The following is a 12882-nucleotide window of genomic DNA, read 5'->3' on the forward strand; positions in this document are numbered from 1 at the left end:
AAGCATTATTTTTATTTATGTATGTATTACTTTATCCTGTCAACGCAATGCAATACCAAAAAGGTTAACCTCTTCAATAATACCTCTTCAAACTGTTACTACACTGTCACCACACTTTCATTCTTATTTCAAAATACATACAATTTATTAATTCCCTAAATTTTCACCTTTTCGCCATCACGGCTGATGGCGAAAAAGTTCACGTGAAAAAGTTCATATTTCCGCTCATGAGTGAGTTACATGATTCCGTGGAATCGTACATGATCGTGCAGTTCACGTGAAACTTTTCACTTTTCACGTTTCCGCCCTAGGGGAAATGTTACATGATAGACCCCCTGGTCGTTACATTAATCATGAACTGCGAGTATGTAAACAGTGGTGACTTCTTAGTTTGGAAAATTTCCCCATGGATAGAATCAAATTCCGTGGGTGTACGATAAAAGTTTATTTAATATATCTATTCAACCTTTTTTAAATGATTGTACATTTTCATTATAAGAGAATATAAACCTAGTGGTTCATTAAATATCCGTTTCTATGTTCATTTCCTTTTTATTTATCACCATCATATGAGGTGTGATCAAAAAGTAAGGTGACTTTTCATTTTTATAAAAAAATATTCATTTATTCATCCAAAATTATGTTATCCCCTTCAAAATAATCCCCCTCTGATACAATGCATTTGTGCCAGCGCTTTTTCCAGTCGTCAAAACATTTCTGAAATGCATTTTTGGGTATTGCCTTGAGCTCCTCCAGCGATGCAGCCTTAATCTCTTCAATCGTCGCAAATCTTCGTCCTTTCATAGACCTTTTCAATTTTGAGAAGAGGAAAAAGTCGCAGGGGGCCAAGTCTGGTGAATACGGTGGCTGAGGCATGATGATAGTATTGTTTTTGGCCAAAAAAGTACTCACTAGTAACGACGAATTTCGCTGACACACGTTTCATACCCAAAACATCCGTTAAAATTGATTGGCATTAGCCAAACGATATGTTAAGATCAGCTATTTCTCTAATCGTGATTCGACGATTTTTCAACACAATTTCTTTCACTTCCTGAACATTTTCGTCGGTTTTTGACGTGCTGGGGCGTCCAGAGCGAGGTTCATCGTTAACATTTTCTCGGCCCTCTTGGAATAACTTATACCATTTCTAAACATTTTTTTTGCTCAAAGTTGACTCACCGTACGCCACTGTCAACATTTCAAGAGTTTTTGAACACTTAATACCATTTTTTACACAAAAATTAATACAAACTCTCTGCTCCATTATTTTCAACAGCAAAAAATCGCTGAGCACGCAAACACGAGTCTAACCTTTATGCCTCTCGCATAAAAACAAATGCTATATAGTCAAAACTACATGCTATATAGTCAAAACTGTGAACATATGATCGTGAGTGTACCAACACAAAAAAAAGTTTTGAAATTAGAGTGTACAGAGCGCGCAAAATTCAAAAAGTCACCTTATTTTTTGATCACACCTCGTATACATTAACAGATGCATAAATTAACATAAACTTATGTAACAACATCTCAGCCAGAAATGATTAATCGAATCGACGTCGATTCGACACCGATAACACTGGTCGATCGACGATCGAAATGTGTAGTCGATTCGACTTAAAAATGGGCTTAAATTTCGACCAGTCATCGACAAGTCTATTTGTCGAATTAATACTAATTCCCAGCGAGAAATGACCTATTGAATCAACATCAAAATAATATCATTTTGATGATTTCGATGTCGAATCGATGTCGAATTGACGTCGATTTTGTTATCATTTCTCACTGAGAATATCTAAAGATGAGATTATAACAGGTAATATTAACGTGAACTTGAGTAATATCGAATTGCTATTTATTACTGTAATATATTACTTTAATATGTGAATAAAATGTTGAGTGAAAATATAAATGCATATGTGTATTTGCCAAACAAAATATAATTAGAAATGCTTATCTGTTTCTTTGATTTTTTTATCACGTCTTCCAAAACTTTCATCATCTTGTTTTTGATATAGAGCATTCTTTAACCATTGTTCTATGTATAATGATAAATTCGTAACAGATACATTAGGTCTCTTGTTATGAATTGCGCCTAGAAATAAAATGTTTTGTGTAAAATTACTAATAGACACAAATAAGAAATATTTGATTGCAAAGTATTTTCCTACTGTTATAAAAATAAAAATAAAATTTATAAAGTAATATGTATTCACTTATAATCACTTCCCACAACAGTAATTTGCAAAAAAGTCTCTTTTGATTGCCATCGCCTCGAAAATTGTATTTACATGCAAGAGAATTACTAATAGCTGCAGCCATAACTAAATACAATACTTCACTATCATTCACTTTAAATTCTTTTTTGGCTTTTACTTTCATTTGTGAAAAATAATGTACCTAATATAATAATGTAAATAAAAAAAAACATTATTTAACAAGAACAAACTATTTCACAATTAAAACATAAAATCAAATCAACATAGTAAAATATTCAAACAGACCTTTAGCTCTTGAAGAATACACCAATAACAGTGAGCGCTCACTCAACTGTAAAACGCAACCATTCAAGAAACACAATTGTAATTTGCGCCAAATCTAAAAGCGTAGCGTAAGTGATACATACTTATATTAGCGTACACTGCCGTTCGATAATAGTAATAGTCGTAATTTATCAACTTTGTTTGCATGATAATGATCAATGTGGGCGCATTTCGAGAGTATAGTTAATAATAACATAATAATATAATAATAAAATAATATAATAATAAAAAAATCTTTTTTCTACATTTTTCATTTTACATTTTCATAGAAAGCTTATAAAATTTGACAATATTTAAGGTTTTTAAAAATTCCTTTAGAAAAATTTCAAATATGATGAATTCTTATAATAATTATAAATGTTATAAGATATGAAAATTATTATAAATATACATGTGTATGAAAAATGTTAGCGCAGCTTAGTGATATATTCATTGTAAATGCCCGGGAAAAAATATTTTATGTATAAATTATGTCCAATCATAAATATATATGATTATATATATTTACATGTAATTTACATTTATGTTGTGTATATTTATATGTAAATAAATATACATATAATTATATAAAATTGTATATATAATTACATATAATATAATTATATATACGGACATATTTTACATATATGTGTATATAATTATATAATGATTATATATAAAAAAAATTTTTTCCGAGTGTCATTCTTTTATAACAAATGTAACAATTTTTAAGATCCATTTATTGCTATTAAAAAGTTGTTAAATCATGCAAATGATATATGCATCTCTACACAATTTGCAGATCAAGATTATATACAGGTTATAAGTTGATTTAATTGTGTATGCAAAAGAACACATATTGCATTCCAATATCTCAACTTTTTAGTGCATAAAAACAATGTAATAAAAATATACTGCGCCTTCCAATTTATGTTGATCTACGTAAAATTGAATAAAAGTTAATAGAAATTTTACAAAAATATTTGCAATTACTCAATAAACAATTTTTATGACAAAGTAGAAAATGATAAAAATATCGATTAGTTTTCGACCATCGACCATTTATCGACGCATCGACGTCGAATCGACGTCGATTCGACTAATCATTTCTGGCTGGGATAGACTTGAGTAACAACATAAACTTAAAAAACATAAAACATTTAGAAATTACGTTTTTTGTTTTTTATAATTTTTATTCGTTTGTTTATCAATTTCATTTTCTGCTTGATTTTTTGCTTTACAAATAAATAAATATTTCAATATTCGGGTAGAAACACTGAACTCTATGAAAATACATGAAAAGTCAAATTAAGGTAACTGTTACAAATGGCGCTCATCCGTAAGAAGTTATTCTTTTCAGCGACCATCCTCCCAATAGGAAACACTAAACGAGAACGTAATTGAAGTGCTGAGTTTAGCCTCCTATTCTCCTACTCCATGATATATACAGGGTGTCAGGTAACGATCGCCCGTGGTTTCGTGGATTGATAAATCAAGTAAAACTGAGCAGAAAAGTCCTTTACCATTTTTTAATATTTGCCATAGTTAACGAAATAAAAATTAATAAAGTCTGCGAATAAGCGCGTATCACCGCGCGCAAGGACCGCCCGCCGGTCGCCGAGACGGCCGAGACGTAGGCAGCCGTGGCTGTAGGCGCGGCGCTGTGCGGTGAGGAGGGAAAACAGCTACTGCTTTTCCTTCCTCACCGCACAGCGCCACGCCTACAGCCGCGGCTGCCTACGTCTCGGCGATCGGCGGGCGGTCCTTGCGCGCGGTGATACGCGCTTATTCGCAGACTTTATTAATTTTTTTTTCGTTAACTATGGCAAATATTAAAAAATGGTACAGGACTTTTCTGCTCAGTTTTACTTGATCTATCAATCCACGAAACCACGGGCGATCGTTACCTAACACCCTGTATATATATTAACAATAGACGCCATAAAGCAGATATGGATGGGGCATGTATAGCGATATAGATATTTTTAGTTTATTTCTGAAAAATGTGTCTTCAAACTATAACTTTACCATACATGTTTGAATTTGTTGTTAAATATGCTATAAGTTTTGATTTAAAATAAATTTTTAATTTTTCAGAAATTTAGAAAAGGAGAAAAATGACATTTTTAAAAAATCTAAACAAAGTGTTATAAAATACATAGAAATATATAAAATTTTTATTTGAAACTTTTTAAATATTTTTTATCATTTTGACGGTATTACTTCAGAAATTAAAAAATCAATTTATTTTAAGAGCGTGTTTCATCCTCTTAACAATCATGTGGGCCCGTTGTAATATATATAAAATACGTGTCCCATATTTTTATCTGTATACAACATATTAAAGGCTTGTCAATTTCTTGCAAACTCTTACGCTGTTTCCTATTTCTTTCACACGTGTTCTCGCGATGAAGAGGAAATGGAAAAAACTAACCGAATGAACCGAATATTCGGTCAAAAATTAGTGTGACACTTCATGTGCATAACTGTTCCCAATAGAAAGAGAAGCAGATACTTGAATAAGTGCATGAAACAAGGACAGATGACTCGGCATACAAGCTAACGCTAAATAATTTTGCTTTTCACAGTTGGCTGTCTTGTCAATTATAATTCACCTATAGACGAAGAGGGCAAATTTTTAGAGAGAGACACGCGCGAACTGCACACACCACCCGTTTGTTTTCTGTTCCTGAATTCCCTAAATTAGTGTGCACTTAAAATGAAATAGATATATATTTGAAAGTAAGTGAAAGCAAGAAGGAACGTTCTAATACAGTCTAGTGCAGGAACAGAAAACAAGCCACATGTTATCCTTCCACCATGGTGGCGAACTCGATTACGTGACTCTTTTCTCTGAATGCTTCTGATTAGAGTCCCTAGAAGTAGAGAGTCTGGCCATTTGTGGATTCCACGTGATTGGATGCACGTGACTGTGCACCTAAAATGGCAGCACCAATACGGATCCCTATTTAATCCTCTTTAGCCAATGCGATAACAGTATACAATACGTTCAAGTGCACACAATGATAAACATACACACACATAAAGCTCACATACATACACTGACATATTCATCACCGACATTTTAGGGGCAAATGTCCAGACTCTCTACTTCTAGGGACTCTACTTCTGATTGGTTGCAGGCGCCAAATCTCTTACTAGTTATAAAATGTCTTAAAAACGTCTTATTATCCGATTATAGACTTTGTGTTGTTTGGGTATAAAAAAGATTAACTTTTTTAAATAAAAATTCCTCATATCCATATATATATATAAAATATAATGTGTATATCTATATATATATATATATATATATATATATATATATATATATATATATCGTATATATATAATGTATGGATATGAAGAATTTTTATTTAAAAAAGTTAATCTTTCTTATATGCAGAAATGTGAAAAAAAAACGTTTCTTAAACGTTAAAAATTGATATCAGATACGTTTTTTATGGTCTGTAGATCGCAAGAGACAAATAATGGAAAAATTATTATAATACAAAAAAACTATATTTTTTATGGTTATTCGAAGATTATCGCCATTTTTTAAATAAAATTATATAATTTTTTTACATAATATTATATTGGTTTCAAATACGTTTTTTGAACGTATCCATAGTTTCATAACCGTAAAGTGCCTTTGAAAAACGTTTAAATAGAAACGTTTTTAAAATCATAGTTTAAGAAACGTATTTGTTACGTTTCTATAGTTAAGAAGAAACGTAAAAAATACGTTTCTTAAATTATGGTTTCAAAAACGTTTCTGTTTAAACGTTTTTCTAAGGTTCTTTACGGTTATGAAACTATGGATACGTTTAAAAAACGTATTTGAGACCAATATGTGCTACGTGGGATCCCTCATCATGACCTGTAAACACTTTATGCTGATCAAGGTCCGTGGATTGGCGTTGGAGGGGAAGGAAGGTCGTTGCATCCACTTCAACGATGTGGAACGAAAATGGCGGCGGCCATACTTTTACTGCACACTCGCTCACTCACACAACTAATAGCTGTAGTATCTTACTATCTACGTACATACACTAACACTGACTCGCTGTCTCGAAAATGGCGGCTATGCAACGACCTTCCTTCCCCTCCAACGCCAATCCACGGACCTTGATGCTGATATGTGTATATAACTAGTAGATCAGGTCAATATACGTTATCGAAAAAATGAAATATGTATAATTAAAGCACAATATTTATATAAACAAATATAAAATTATAGTTTTTTTTAATAATTTTGCAAATGCAGAATAGCATCTGGAATAACTTTTCTGTTATTTGTTTCAATAAGTTGCAATTAGAAAATATATATCAATATAATACAATAATTAAATTAAATATAAAAAAATTTTTATTAAAAAGACTATTAAAAAATATTATTTGTTCAATGGGCTGTAGATCGAGGTTTCTTTATATATGGACCTATTTCATCTATTGATATATTTGTTTCTTAACAATACTATGATGCACACAGCACCACGCATGCCTTTTTCTAGACGTCTTAGAGTCAACATTTGAAGGATGTCTGTAAACGTCTATGCAAAGTCGATTTGCAATCAACTTTGAAAGCCTGACTTGGATGAGTCGACTTAAGGGCCTCGCACATGAAATGCATAACGTATTATAAGCACAACATAAGACCGACGGACCAATGAAAATGCTATGTAAATCAATATGGCGACTTTATGTTAGATGCTCATTGGCCCATCGGTCTTATGTTGTGCATATGTTATGTTATGCATTTCATGTGCGAGGCCCTTTACAGTCGATATATGGACGGTTGTACTCTTAAGCCCGTATCAGACTACGCATTGAAAATTAAAGATTGAAGATTAAAGATTGAGCTTTGGCCAATCAAAATAAAAAGAGTTAAAATTTCCTTGTTTTGATTAGTCAAATTTCAATCTTTAATCTTCAATCTCAATCTTCAATGCGTAGTCTGGGGGTCGATCATAAAACTTTTTCCCTAATGGCTCTGACAGACCAGTAGCAGAATTCTGTAACTCCTTAGCGACAATTCGGTATCGTTACAGCGTCGTTGCGCAGATATTATACATGGTAGAAAAGCTGCGCGACGACACGTAACGATATCCCTAGCTGTCGTTAAGAGTTACAGAATATGGCCCCATTAGCGGAATTCTGTAACTCCTTAGCGACAATTCGGTATCGTTACAGCGTCGTTGCGCAGATATTATACATGGTAGAAAAGCTGCGCGACGACACGTAACGATATCCCTAGCTGTCGTTAAGAGTTACAGAATACGGCCCCAGAGCGATTTGCGACACGCAACGCGCGATTATCTAATAGGCGTTTACAATTTTTTGAAAAGACGTACGCCTATTGGATAATCGCGCGTCGCGTGTCGCAAATCGCGCTGGTCTGTCAGAGCCATAAGACGAAAACGTGAAAAGTGAAAAAGTTTCATGATCGATCTCCTGATACGGGCTTTAGGGAATGTAGAAATTCAGCGAAAATCTAGTAACGTCGCCCGACCTTAGTTTGCTAAATGCGGATGAATAATTATGGATGAGTTAAATTAATATAGTATTATACGCGAACATTCTGCTTTGGCTCTTTACTGCCACTACTTTGTTAAAAAATAATGATATTGCAATGTTTCCGGAATATTACTGGCATATGCCATACAATGTTGCAGGCATATTGTTAATTTATGTTTCTGCAATGTCTCCGTAATATTGCATTGCAATCTGCAATATTGCAACGTTGCTGCAATATTGCTGGAATTTTCTGTGCTGTATGGGTTTTCTTAGATGCGTCTCTGAACACGTAACTATAACAAGAGCTGAGAACATGATTCGTTATTACTTGTGGATCCAGCCAATTATGGCTGTATTCCGATATTAACTGCCAGTACTGAAAATGTATAGTATATGTGACGTTAACTATAAATTTTCAGTACTGCCAGTAAAAACGGAACACAGCCTATGTTCGCCGCTTGATGAGCAAGGTTACATTCCAAAAACCATAAAAAAAAAACTATACAGTAGTGTTCATTATAGTTGCGACACTTTTTCTTAGATGCGTTTCTGAACGCGTAACTATAACAAGAGCTGGGAACATGATTGGTTCTTACTTGTGGGTCCAACCAATTACGTTCGCCGCTCAATGAGCAAAGCTACATTCCAAAAACCATCAAAGAAAAAGTGTCGCAACTATAATGCACATGACTGTACAGTTGTGTTCATTATAGTTGCGACGTTTTTTCTTCGATAGTTTTTGGAATGTAACCTTGCTCATAGAGCGGTAAACGTAATTGGTTGGATCCACAAGTAAGAACCAATCATGTTCTCAGCTCTCGTTATAGTTGCGTGTTCAGAGATGCATCTAAAAAAAAGTGTCGCAACTATGGCTGTGTTCTGATATAACTGCCAGTACTGGCAGTGGTGAAAAATCCGTTCCGTTATTGGTACGCAGCGCACTGCGACAGCATCTAGTAACATCAATGACGTCATGAATGGTAGCCATATTGCCACTGTGACTACTGCAGCTTCCAAGGTGAGGTAGCTACAGTGCAATATGGCTACTGCAATGCTGTTCCGAAATACGATGCTATAGCAGTGCTGACAGTAATGCAGTAATATTGGAACAGTTGTAACAGTGTACTGTCATGACGTCACATTTACTGCACTGCCAGTAAAAACGGAACACAGCCTATAATGAACACGACTGTACACCCAAGGACTTTGATTCTGTCCATGGGGAAATTTTCCAAACTGAGAAGTCACCACTTTCTACATACTCGCAGTTCATGATTACTATAACAACTAGAGCTTATTGGTCGTTACGTTAATCATGAACTGTAAGTATGTAGAAAGATAGCGACTTCTCAGTTTGAAAAATTTCCCCATGGACAGAATCAAAGTCCTTGGGTGTACAGTAGAGTCCTATATAAAAAGAGAAGCGACATCAAACTCCCACCACAACCTTCAGTATCCAATTGAGTTCTTCACCGCCATTTTGGGACCGCTCCAACGTCATCAAATACCATTTGGCAGTTTATAAGAGGTGCGTTTTATCAAAAGACGCAGTAGCGGCTCGCCCTAAGTATATTTTTTTCATTCTTCCATGTAAAAGACGCTACCGCGTATCATTAACAGGAAAGAATACAGTTTCTTACAAATAAATAGTTGTTTTTCTTAAACAAATTAATTTGAATAAAAAATAAATATAGTAGAGACAAATATTGATTTTTCCGAGTAAGATGACAGAAGAATGATGTCCGTAAATGCATTCGATGGTGAGATATGAATTATGCATGTATTTTTCAGCCTAATTTATGTCATAAAAAATTTCAGATACGACGTCGTCGTCTCCATTTTCGCAAAATTTCAGATTTGTCCCTCTTGGTCTAGCAAGGGGAGGATCAGGTGAGTCACCCTGGGATTTTGATCTCAATTTTTTTAGTTACTCTAGAGACAAAAAAAAAGTTTACGTCTCCTGGCGTTTGATCGAATAGGCCTTAGTTTCAAAATAATAAATTTGTGAAAATTGGCCATACCGCGGCGAGCCATATGAGCTTTTCCGGTAACTGTTTTCCCAACCAGTGCAGTCGGCTTCGTGCGTTAAGTCCAAATCACACCTAGCGATTGACGATTGCGATTGACGATTAGCGATTACTTTTCAACCAATTAGAGCAAAGCAACCACCGACTATTTTGCTCTGATTGGTTTAAAAAGTAATCGCCAATCGTCAATCGCAATTGTCAATCGCTAGTGTGATTTGGGCTTTTGGTGCTTGCTCCACAATCGTAAGATTCGGGTTCGCTCCCGGACGTGTGCAATATTTTTTTTTATTTATTTTTAATAAGTGTATTTATTTATCTTGGTGATATAGTATGTAAATTTCTAAAATAGAAAATTTAATTTAATATTACTTTTTAAACATTAATTTAAATTTAATTTGAATTCAAGTAATAATATTTGAAATAATAAATAGGTAATAATAATAATACTATATAAGTTATTTGAAATGGATAACATATAAAGGCAACGTATTTCAATTTTCAAATTGCTTACTTTAAAATTTAATTGGAAATAATATTAACAGTATTTTAAAATTCTAGTTTTTAAAATAATTAATCGTAGAAGAAGAATACCAGTGTGAAATTTAAACAATTTGAAAATTTAGATACGTTGCCTTTATATGTTATCCATTTCAAATAATTTATATATTATTATTATTACTATCTATTTATTATTTTAAATATCATTACTTGAATTCAAATTTCCTTCAAATTAAATTTAAATTAATGTTTAGAAAGTGATATTAAATTAAATTTTCTATTTTAGAAATTTGCATACTATATCATCAAGATAAATAAATACATTTATTAAAAAAAAAAATTGCACACATCCGGGAGCGAACCCGGATCTTACGATTGTGAAGCAAGCACCTAGCACGGAGCCGACTGCACTGGTTGGGAAAAGAGTTACCGGAAAGGCTCATATGGCGCGCCGCGGTATAGCCAATCTTCATAAATTTATTATTTCAAAACTAAAGCCTATTCTATCAAACGCCGGGATACGTAAACTTTTTTTTCGTCTCCAAAATAACTAAAAAAATTGGGATCAAAATCCCAGGGTGACTCACTTGATCCTCCCCTTGTAAGTATACCTAACCCGAACGGGGAACTGTACGGGGATGAATCCAACGGGGGTGAATAGTGTTCCTTGAGTATTCTAACGTTGATCTTCGGTACCAACCCTCTATCACCAACCCCTATAAAGTTATTCGATATCTTCAAAAAATATAAGATTTGTCCTCTTTGGCAATAATTTTGAAAAGATATACAAATACATATAAAAAATATTTCAGACTTAGTCTCTCTCTCTCTCTCTCTCTCTGCTTTTCATTCTTTCCTTTGCTTACTTCTCCGTCTCTCTCCCCCACTCTCCCGCATTTTTTAACGCTCTCTCTCTCTCTCTCATTCTCTACCTCTCTCCCTTGCACTCTACCGTTCAGCCCCGCTTACACACGCACGCACGCACGCACGCACGCACGCACGCACGCACGCACGCCCGCACGCCCGCACGGGGTGACACTCTTTTGGACACAGCACGATTGGACACCAACCAATCATCTTAACTTATCTAACCAAACCAACGGAAAAACTCTAGGCATCGGCCGCTGTGAGTGGTGGTGTCCAATCGTGCGCACCCCGCCCGCACGCCCACACGCTCTCTCTCTCTCGTTTTCCTTCGTTCTCTATTGTTCTTCCACGCGGGCGGATCCCGATAGCGCACGGGACCAATAACCCACCATCACTCACAGTGGCCGATGTCTAGAGTTTTTCCGTTGGTTGGGTTAGATAAGTCAAGATGATTGGTTGGTGGGCTATCGCACCGTGCGCTATCGGATACCGTCCTTTCCACGCTCTTTACCGCTCTCTTTCGCTCTTTCACGCTCTCTTACGTTCTTTTTCGTTCTCTATCGCTCTCCCACATTCTCTCTTGTTTTCTACTGCTTTTCCTCGCCTTTTATTGCTCTCCCCCCCCTCACCCTCGTTCACTACCGCATTTTCTCACTCTCCCCTGCTTTCCCTCGTTCTCTACCGCTGTCTCTCGCTTTCTACCGTTCTCCCTCGCCCTCTATCACTCTTCTATGCTCTCTCTCGCTCTCTACCTCTTTCTTTCGTTCTTCCACGTTCTTTCTCGTTCTCTACCGCTCTCTACCGTTCTTTTTCGCTCTCCCTCGTTCTCTACCACTCTCTCTCTCTCTCTCTCTCTCTCTCCGCTCTTCCACTCTTTCTACCACTCTTCCTCGCATTCTTTCTCGCTCTCCCTTGTTCTCTACCGCTGTCTCTCATTCTATAACGCTCTCTCGATCTCTACCCCTCTTCATCGTATTCTCTCACTCTCTACTGTTTTCTCTCAATCTCTACCGCTCTCTAGCGGCCCACTTCGCTCTCTATCGCTTTTCCTCGCTTTCTCTCGCTCTTTACCAAACTCATTCGCTTTCTCCCTTTCTCTTTCTTTAGGCTTGTTTTCTATTCCTGCACTAAACTATGCTGGAACGTTCCTTCTTGCTTTCACTAACTTTCAAATATATATCTATTTCATTTTAAGTGCACACTAATTCAGGGAGTTCAGGAACAGAAAACAAACGGTTTGTGTCCAGAGGCTTGTTTTCTATTCCTGCACTAGACTGCACTAGAACGTTCCTTCTTGCTTTCGCTAACTATCAAATATATATCTATTTCATTTTAAGCGCACACTAATTCAGGGAGTTCAGGAACAGAAAACAAACGGCAGATATTTGTGACTATAAGACTTTTGTGACTATAAAGGCGCAAGTTCACGCAGCGAATAAAAGCTGGCG

Source organism: Solenopsis invicta, chromosome 16 (genome assembly GCF_016802725.1).
Source record: "Solenopsis invicta isolate M01_SB chromosome 16, UNIL_Sinv_3.0, whole genome shotgun sequence".
Lineage (NCBI taxonomy): Eukaryota > Metazoa > Arthropoda > Insecta > Hymenoptera > Formicidae > Solenopsis > Solenopsis invicta.